We start from the raw sequence: 10,601 nt of genomic DNA, 5'->3' as shown, positions 1-10,601 counted from the left end.
TCCACATCATTAAACTAATTATTTACTGTTAAGTCATCCCAAAGCAACACCGTATCTAGTCTTAATATTCTCTACATTTATTTTACTATTATCATTTTACTTTACTTTGTCTTCCAAAATTTACCAAAATCAACTAACAAACTTTTTGGTAACTAAAAATTGAGTAATAAAGGTTGTGTCTTTGGACGATACTTGGTTCTTACCTAAAGCGATACTATGTACGACAGGTTATATTCATGTTGCATGCTGTGTGTGTTTAGCCAAATGCAATTATCATTTTTGTACATTTAAAACTTTGGTAAACTTGTGTTAAAATCATATGAACCGTATGCTTGGCTCATCAATTTATCACAAGGCTTTTAGTTTCTTTTATCTTTTCACTTTCATATTTTTGCATAGCATGCATTGTTTCACTGAGGGCAAAACACTGTTTAAGTTTCGGGTGCGAATCTAAGTATGGGGTTGAGAAATAATAACTTAAGAGAAAAAAGAAGTCAAGACATACCCAAAAGAAATAATAACTGAACGTAAGAGAATTCGAGAATTCGAATTTTAGCGTATTATGCAAACCGAACATGTGAGTAATAGAATACATGTTCTAATTGCATTGAATTCTTTGTTATACCAATTACAAAGCTATAAATCTCAGAATTGTATTATAACTTATTGAAATGGAAATTTATTAGGCAGTAAAAGGCCAATGCTTATGGCACTCACTAATTTAGTACAAACAAACCTGGTACAATGGTTGGTTTTCAACCGTCGCATGGTGTTTGTTGTTTATGAACTTAATAGATCAAAAATATCGGAAATTTGGTTTGTGTATAAATCTGGCTGGATATGATTTGAGGGGTCTTGAAGTGTCGATTCGTTTGTCACACCTGCAACCATCATCCAGATTAATATTATTTGTGACTATTGAATATTTAAGGCTAAATAGAAAATAAAAAAGTATGATTAAACGGATAAATGTGTGTATATATTTACTTAGCTACCTGAAAGGACAAGTAGAGTTTTGCAACCAGCATTCTGTCAAATAAAATATCGGTATCTAATCTGTCACCAGCCATGCACATTTTGGCTGTGGGAATCTTGTATCTGCAAAGACAAGATTCAAGCCAACTTACATTTACCAGGTGTGTCAATCGTGTTTGGTTAATGGGTTAAAGTGTTAAACTGTTCAACCCGAACACGACCTATATATTTATTCGTGTCAAAAACATCATTCCTAACCCGCACAACCAAAAATCATGAAACCCGAACATGACATGTTTAACTAACTTTTCTAAACATGTCAAACGGTTTGCTGGTGGTAATCAAGTTGTAAACTTGTTACATAGATGATAAAAACGGGATAGCAGGTCGGATTGTTTAAGTAATAAAGGTTGACTGGTAAGTTAAGCAGGTGAACCCGAACACAACCCGTTTATTAGATTGGTTAATTTTAGAGTTGGATGCATACTGTTTCTGTAAAAACTCCATCAAAAATGTTGAAGGTTTCCCAACTACAATTGGCTCTTTCTGTGTTGACCCGCAGATTGCAGCAACCATACATCCAGCACCTGGAGAACAATAATTATTTTGGAAATAAAATATTAGTTTTCTAGTATTATGTCTTACTTTGTTAAGTTGCCAAGCTGGCGCTTACCTGGCCATTCTTGCAAATCAGTCATGTTGCCAGTGGCATCACGGTTTGTAGCAATGAAAATGCACCCTGGGTTCTCACGTATGCAAAGAGTTCCGTACCTGCACGTTACAAACGTTTTTGAAACATTTTAGTTTTTAACTGAAATATTTGAATCAAACTATCAAAGAACTATTAAATGAGGTATGATCTTACTGTAGTTTGTAATAATTTATCTGCGGGTCAATTCCAACCACAACCGCTCCAACCTAGCATTATAAATTAAAAAGTTAGCATTGATCAAAAATAAAAGAAAAATGTTAATATTAAGCTGTTACGTTACACTCTTATCATGCTCGAATAGAGTATTTGCTTTAAGCTGCACCGTCTTTTTTACCATCTTCCTGCAGATCCATATACCTATATTAGTTTCAAAAAATTCAACACACACATATATAGGAGGCCAATAGTATGTTGAGAACCGCATAAGACGTGTATATTTCGCTATAACGAAAAAGTTAAAATTAAAAAACATATGCTTAGTTATCGCTCCCCATTCTTTCTTTGATTTTATCTTATATCCAGAATTTTATAAAAAAGCATATAAGAATGTGCACATATGGATGTAGATAAAAGATCAATATTATACTTCTTGAAAATATTGAAACGGAGATACATTCTAGTCATTGATATAATAAATGGTACAAGATTTAATGCGGTTCTCACACTTAATGAACAACACTGTATATCTCAAATTTTATATACGCGAGAATTCAAGCCATAACACTTTTTTTTTTAATATGCAAAAAAAAAAAAAACAAATGAATCACCAAGTTTTTCAATTTTAAACTATTTTAGAAATAAGAATTGGTTGACATGCAATACTCTCCTAAAAAAAATAATAAAAATCGTATATATATAGATCCTACACATTTGTATTTAGAGGTAAAAGATTTAAAAAATCTCAAATTATATAAAAGAAAAACAAAGGAAACGCTTACAGGACCACCGAGCCCGGTAAAACCAGCAAGTTTTAGTTCTTCTAATATACCCTCTCCACCGATCACATACACCTATATTGAAACATTCTTTAGTCTAAACATCATAAACAAAGATATGAATTGTAATATAAAAACTTCTGTATATTGAGTTATTGACCTTCTTTTCTGGAGGAAATTCATTGACTTTCAAGTACATTGCAGCAGCAAATGATGAAGAAAATATCTCCTCCTGCAATCACTTACACTTTTAATATTGCGTATCTATATATATGACATAGTTCATTTTTATTAATCGAAAGAAACAAACCTCGGTAACTTGGATTCCAAGGGACTGGAATTTGTGAGCATTCTGTTTCCTGGACTTTGATGAATTATTGGTCACGAAAACCAGCTTTTTCCCCTTTAATAACCAATCATTTCAAATTTTCAATGAAATTCAAAACCCTAAAGCGCGTAACTGGCTTTTAAGCACTAGTAACCAACTCCTCGCATGTAACCGGCATTAAACACACTTAATCAACTCCGTGTGTGTAGCCGACACCAGAATGTGCGTAACCGAAATTGAACACATGCAACTGACACCGGCTGTGGTGCGCTGTACCTAGGCCGGGCTACACACGTTTCCCGGCCCCGTTACGCATAACCACACCGAAATGCACATAACCAGCATTAAACGTGCAAGCGACACGGTTCCTCGTGCGAAACGCTGGTCTAAGCGCGTACCAGGGCCAAGTTACACGCGTTTTCCGGTCCCGGTATGCATAACCACATAACCTATGCCACGAGCGTAACCGGTGTCAAAAACTAGAAGCAAAGCTGAAATAAATATACAGGAATTTCAAAAAAAAAAAAAAAAAAAAAACATTTTGTAAACCAACCCCTTTTGACCCGTGACCCAAACCCGCCGGACTTGACCTGAACGCGCTAACCTGACCCCTTTCGACCCGAACCAAAATAACCCTTTTCTGAATCAATCCGTTTCGACCCGACCCATTCCTAATTGGAAGATTGATTTTACCTTTGATCTAAGGAAGTCCAATGTTTTTGGAACACCATCGATTAATGTATCCCCTTTCCAAATCACACCTAAACATCACAATCATATTTGAATTCATGTAATGTATGTACTATCATCTCTAATTGTATCAATCAAATCGACACTACATTCAACTGAAATGATGAAATGAAAACGAACCATCACAATCGAAGAGGAAGCAATCGACTGAATCTAAGAGGCTTTGAACGTTGCTGAGAGATAGACGCTGGCAACCTGCTGCTGTTGATTTCTTATCACCCATGATTCTTGATCGACAAAGAAAGAATAATATTATGATTATTATGGAGAAAAAATGAAAAGAGTCTGCGTTATTTCACAAACGAATAACAATATGAATATTCCTATCACTACTACTTGTTTAAACTTTAAATTACCGGTAACGAAAGTATCAGTTCGTGAAAATCAGGTACTGACGTTGGTATCAAAAATACTTGGTTCAAAGACAAAAATTAGTAAGATATCAATACCGTACAGATCAAAAACCTCAAAAAGTCAATGCTGAATTGGTACCAATGATACCTGATTTGATGTCGATACCGGTTCCCATCAGGGCGGTACCATTTGGTCATTTCTAGTTTAAACCTTCTTAATTAACGATGATCGTACTTAGTAGGTGCATGTTTAGTGTGTTAGTTGTCGGGTTGAATCAGTAAACTCGAGCATCACTCGTATATTTTGTTTTTAACAAGGGTATTAATTAAGCACCGACAAAATTAAAATGGTGTAAATCAAACATGATCTACGAGTTAAACGGATTGTCTAGTAAATAGGTTTATAGGCTGTAGACGTGTTCTACAGGTTATAAACATGTTGAAAGGTTGCAATATAAAGGGTAAATGGATCATAAGGGTTAGCGTGTTGGCTTTTCGAAATGTATTATTTACTGTTTTTTATTATATTTATAAGTGGTTAAAGGGCTTACATGTTTGATTAAATAGATCAAACAAGACATGTTTATCAAGCAAACCAGATATGACAACTTGAGGACATGATAATATTACTCTCATGTTTCTGACTTTCGGCCTTGTAGAAATTATGAAGTAATGAACTGAAATCTGAATCGTCTTGATCGTGAATTAATTTACACATAAATCCCGTGTGTGTTTAAAACTCAATGTGTAGTGTTATTGGAGACATTTTCACATAAATCCCCATTTACACGACAATTTAATTTAATTATTTGAGGAGCCATTGGATCATATGAATGCATTGGTACTACTTAGCTAGGCTGACAAACACATTTACAGTTCGTTGCCCCAACAAGGACCGTTTGTGTTCATGTGACTGCATTGTCATCCAATTTAGCTATGTTTGTGATAGAACGTTGGAAAGGGTTGCTTGTTATTGTCTAGGATACTTGTGGTGCGTTACTCACTTTTGTATTGTGGTTAGCATGTTATTCTCGCAGTTTTATACCAATATCTTTTGTATTGTTTTTGTTTAGGATGAAAAATAATAATAATAATAATAATAATAATAATAATAATAAATTATGTCATTATGACGCTAAACAACCCGTCCATCACATGGGTATAAAACTAGTAATAAGACGGTTATATTTAAGTCAAATTTGCTAAAATTCACGCATTACTCTTACTAGCTAGTGCATATCTACCTATTCTAATAAAGTAAAATAATTGTGGACACTTGTCATCTTTTGGTTAATTCTTACAATTTTTTCTCTCAAAAACTAAAATACCCTAATATATGTAATTGATAAAAAATCATTCACTTTCCTTTTACACTCTATTTATATTATATCTAAATTTTTTTTATAAATATAAATATTAACATATTATTTTACTATATGTTTGAAAATAGTTGGTGAATTCCAAAAATCAACAACAAATCATGTTTCTCAAATATTGAAAAAAAATATAATTTCAAATGTTATCATTCACATATTGTACTATGTGTATTGTATAAGATTGTAAAGAAAAACAAAAGTCGATTATGCTTTCATTTTACAAAGTAATTTTTTAAGCATTAAATTATAAGTATATGCTTAAAAGTCGATCATTTTTTTTTAAATCAATCCATTTATCTATTATTATTATTATTATTATTGTAAATTGTCATATAAATTTATAAATTGTAAATATATGCTTAAAATCTATCCATTTATTTTAAAATATATATAATTTAGTAATATATATATATATATGTTAAAATGTAAGATAGTATATACGAATCACTTTCAAACATAACAAAGTTTATCATACTTAATTTCTTATTTTTTTTATCAAGGATTGTTTTGGGATTTTTGTGGAACTTAAATTTGATTTTATGGGTCAAAAAGCTAGTAAATAGATTGTTTGGTACAAGTTAACTACATTTAAATCAAAATTTGTTACTGGTCAAAAATGAAAATTTTGAGTATTTTAAAAGTTTGATAATGCAAAATAGATTTATCGTCAAATTTGTTATGGTTTCAAAGTGTTGACCTTAAAATGCCAAAAGTATGAAAGCTAGAATTTTAAACATGATTCGAGTTTCAAATTTATTTTTAAGTGCATTTTTTAAAATAATCAAAAGGTTTGGGATTTGGCAAACTGACTATTTTTCCCTTGACTATTAAAATATAAGAAAATATTGCGAACACTTTTGACATGTCACCCCTATGCTTATCAATACTTCTAACTTTTATCAAATTTAAAATATTTATGCCAGGATTAACTTTTGCTTCAATTGTATTCAGAACGTTGTATATGAAGCATGTCATACAAAACTATGCTCAAATTAAACAAAACATTCACAAAATTGAATGGGTTAACATGCTATTTTTTATGTTGTCATTATGACAAAGTCGAGAAGCCCTCTGAAACTTATCAAAATCTTTTGTCATAGTGTAGCTTAGAAAAACATAGTTTTTGAAGAACATCCGCCGTTACAATTTAATGTTCTCCTTTCCTTTGATGGGCGGTAAACTGGTAAATATATCAATAAAGATACCGCTCCTTTTGTATTTAGGCTGAGTGGTTATAACTACTATCGTATGAAAAGTCTTATTTCCGAAATTGGTTCATAACCAAAATTCTTCCAATAATATATATATATATGACATTGAGAATGAAATTTTCAATAGAAAGAAGCATTTTCGGGTACGTTTTTACACCGACATTTTTTATTAAGTTAATTTTAAAAAAATCATTTTGTGATATAAATAAAATCAATTGATGTACACATAGTATAGATACAAACATAGATGTAATACATTTTTTCATATATGCTATGTAATTATTTGCTTTTCTTGTAATTTTATAATTTGAATTATCCCGTGTGTGACATGAGCTCTAAAACTAGTAATTAATAAATGGGAATTGAGTCCTAGTCATCCAATAACAAACTTCAACAAAATCATGTCCAGCCAATTAATCAATCCTACTAATAGCCAAAGCTATTAGTAGCCAAAGCTATTAGTAGGATCTAAAGAGCGTGAGGTGTAGTTTGTTATTTAAGAAGTAACATGTTTACAGTCTGTGGACCATATTTGCAGACCTCTGTAGATTAAGAGATGGACCAAAGATATGTAGTATGTAGTAACAAGGTTGCTAATTTCACGTACAGTCAACGCCGAAGTTAGGAAGACAATGGCGATGGCGAAGAGCAACGAGGACAAGAGGTAACGGCGTAGGGTTTAACGGGTTTATGCAGAGAGTGTTGGATTTCGATCGGTGGAGTAGGGGCGAGGGGTGGTGGCTAAGGTTGAGAGTTTGTGAAGGAGAATGATGTCACACCCCAACCTAAGGCGGAAATGCCGGGGCATGAGCATGATTGTTCATAGCTCAAGGTAACTATTATAAATAAATGTGACAATAACTATTTAATTAATTTATTCCATTCAAACACACATCATCCAAATATAACACATAATCCAAAAACAAATAGCAATAATCCAAATGATAACTTGAAATAAATTGTGTTGAAATAAACCTAGGGTCTTAACTAGGTGTCTATAACTTCAAATCTTCAACTCAAGCGATAACCTGCATATGCGTATAAAATAAAATAGATTTGCCAACAATATGTTGAGTGAGAATTGTCACCAGTTTTGCAAGATTATAATATATTATGAAAGATAGCAAAACGTAAATAATTGCGGTAAATATAACCAAACTATGAGCAAGTAAAGTGTCAAGAGACCATTGCCAAGCGAATTGGACGCCGGTTAACATGACGGTCGTATGATCATACTATATTGAGAATATGTTGGACCTATCTGAATGCGTAAAGTAAACAAGTAATCATATAGCAAGTATGCTCGATTAATCACACACAATATCACGTTTGCTAATTTAAGATATGTATATAATATGAAATACTAAATATTACGCATACGTCCCCAAAACTTTTGAAAACATGGTAAAATAGGGAAATGAGAAAACTCACCTTAATTAATTGGCAAGTAATTAAAATTAAGAATAAAAATAAGCTATCGTCCGTTAACGCGTCAAATGAGTTAAACTAACAGAACCTGAAACTTTGAGATAAGAAACTATAAGTAAAAATGAACTTGTTTCCGCTGGAATCAATCCAAACGGATGAGTAGAACTCAAGCTATGTTAAATTTAAGATTTAAACGAGTCGCTACTGACCAGAATCCGAACACCGAGTTGGAAGTCGGGTTTTGGGCAGTAGTCTTAAAATTTCATAACGAGAATAAAAGTCTTCTAGACCGAACGTTGAATCCGACCAGAAATATAAGAAACGAATAGTCAAAGTTATTGACTATTTTGCCCTTAAACGGGTTTAACTCAAATTGACCAGTCAATACCCCTCAACCTCAGAAATTGATTGAGAGTTATCGACAAGTGAGTATTAATGAATGTTTGATCAGTTAACAACTTACCCGGATAATGTTTGTATTAGCGAGAAATCGAGGTCAAAGGTTTAACGAATGTCAAAGTCAAACTACAGCTAACAAATCTTCACTTAAATGAGCAAAAACTAGCAAGAAAACGTTGGTTGAGGGTATGTGACATTGTGAAAGCTGGAAATGCTTAGTTGCAGTAACCTTTAGTGTTTGAAATTATAATGTGTTTATATAGGTGTTAAATCAACTTGTTGGACACGGTTTTGGTAACCGAATAACATAATTAAAAAAGAAATCGGGTCATATAATCATCAATATATTGACCAAATTACTGATTATAAACCTAGACATCATTACATACTAGATACAATAACTTGTTGCTCAATTTTCGTGATTTAGGGTTGATTTAGGAAATATTTAGCATTAAACGAAGATCAAATACGAAAATGGCTGGTCTGGGAAGGCTTCGCGTCGAGCGAACCTTTGGAACTCAATCCTTCGCGTCGCACGAAGGTTGGGTTTCCCCCAGACTTCCGTTTTTGGCAGTTTTAGTCCCTGTAGTTTCAAAAACGCGTTTTTAAGCCATTTTATGCGATTTTAAGAGTTTGTAAGGGATATTTGACACAAATGGAAGTTAACGAATTATAAACTAAGATAAAATAGTTATTTCACTAATAAATGCATAATTTTATTAATGAGAAAGATCCTAATAATGTTCATAAGATAAATGAATACAAATATGAATACGGAATATCCGAAATGTTACAAATGATGGTTTATAAGGTTAGAAAGAAGTTAGAAAATGTAAAAGGAGGCAGGGCAGACCTGCACCAAGAAGAGTCCGCACAGATGTTTTTTAATGAAACGTCTGCGAGAAATCTAACACTCTGCAAAAGCTCATATCTGCGCGGCGCACAGAGAAGAGCTTTCACAGAGCTTTTTTCAGAAAACAAACACAAGTTAAGACGCAGACAAATCTTACCTCTAACCCTAAGAATAAAAAGACTGCTTCCATCGAGATCTTCAGCTTCAAGAAAAATATCATCATAATAAACAAATAAAATAATATATATTAAAATTGTGTAGCATTTAGTATTAATTAAGAAAATAAACTAAATAAATAAATATAATAATAATATTAATAATAAAAGCTAGGAATAATAAGTAGTTGAAGAAATGACCGTAAAATATATTTTAACAAAAACTATATCTTCTTCCAAGAAATACTTAATTTTAATCCCACGTCTTCGGAAGTAGAGGTGCACAAACCGGTTTTTTTAAAAAAACCGGTTCGGTTATTAACCGGACAGGTTTTTTTTGGCCCGGAAAAAAACCGGTTCGGTTAATAACCGGACCGGTTAATAACCGGTTTTTTTCTGTCAAAACCCTAACCGGTCTAACCGGTTAGGACCGGTTTAGAAACCGGTTAGAACCGGTTAATAAACCGGTTTTTTTATTAACCAGTTTTTTTATTAACCGGTTTTTTTTATTAACCGTTTTTTTTTTTTTTTTTTTTTTTTAAATTTCGCGGTTTCAAATACGAATATTTGTTTTTTATATTTTGTACTTAATGAAGACCATTATTTTTTCACAGTATAAACAAACCGGTAACTACAAGGCAAACCGGTAACTACAAGGCAAAACGGACTGACCGAAGCCATTCTTTGCTTTCGTTGTTAGGGTTCTTTGCTTGGAAGATGAGTATGAGTGTGTGTTGGTGAATGTGTTTTCAACAAACCAAAGATTAAAAACACATAACTTTCATTTATAGTTTTTACATTAAAAATACAAACATTAAATCGTTATCGCATATTTGTAACTCAAAAATACAAACATTAAATCATTAACACTGAAGAAATCTCTGCCAAGAACTGTTGTTCATGATTTAACTCAAAAATACAAACATTAAATCGTGAACTAGCAGATGCTCCTGTTGTTCCCAATCGCAGTTTGTTCATGATTTGCCTCCATGTTTGCTGTTTCTTTAACTAAATTAGAAAAATCCAAATCAACAAGTAAATAAGAGCACATATTAGGAAAAAGAATGCTTAGACACAATTACATGAACAACTTGCTGTTTCTTACTCATGATTTGCCTCCATGTTT

The 10,601-nt window shown here is 32.5% G+C and overlaps 1 pseudogene across 1 annotated transcript; it reads right to left on the bottom strand.

Annotated features, from left to right (window-relative positions):
- Window positions 1–619: 619 nt before the first annotated feature.
- Window positions 620–3,942, bottom strand: LOC143604858 (phosphoglycolate phosphatase 2-like; annotated as a pseudogene). Its single transcript, XR_013148373.1, has 11 exons — window positions 3,821–3,942; window positions 3,644–3,711; window positions 2,933–3,025; window positions 2,783–2,854; window positions 2,611–2,697; window positions 1,968–2,012; window positions 1,841–1,893; window positions 1,649–1,746; window positions 1,463–1,562; window positions 996–1,098; window positions 620–881 (listed from the first exon to the last, which is right to left on the bottom strand). The product of XR_013148373.1 is annotated as a phosphoglycolate phosphatase 2-like (transcript).
- Between the last annotated feature and the right edge of the window lie 6,659 nt (window positions 3,943–10,601).

The sequence above is a fragment of the Bidens hawaiensis genome, unplaced genomic scaffold (genome assembly GCF_021521415.1).
Source record: "Bidens hawaiensis isolate Kalapana, Puna unplaced genomic scaffold, B.hawaiensis_p1.1 tig00067152_1, whole genome shotgun sequence".
Lineage (NCBI taxonomy): Eukaryota > Viridiplantae > Streptophyta > Magnoliopsida > Asterales > Asteraceae > Bidens > Bidens hawaiensis.
Note: the sequence above shows the minus strand (reverse complement) of the source record. Positions and strands in the feature narration are given on the sequence as shown.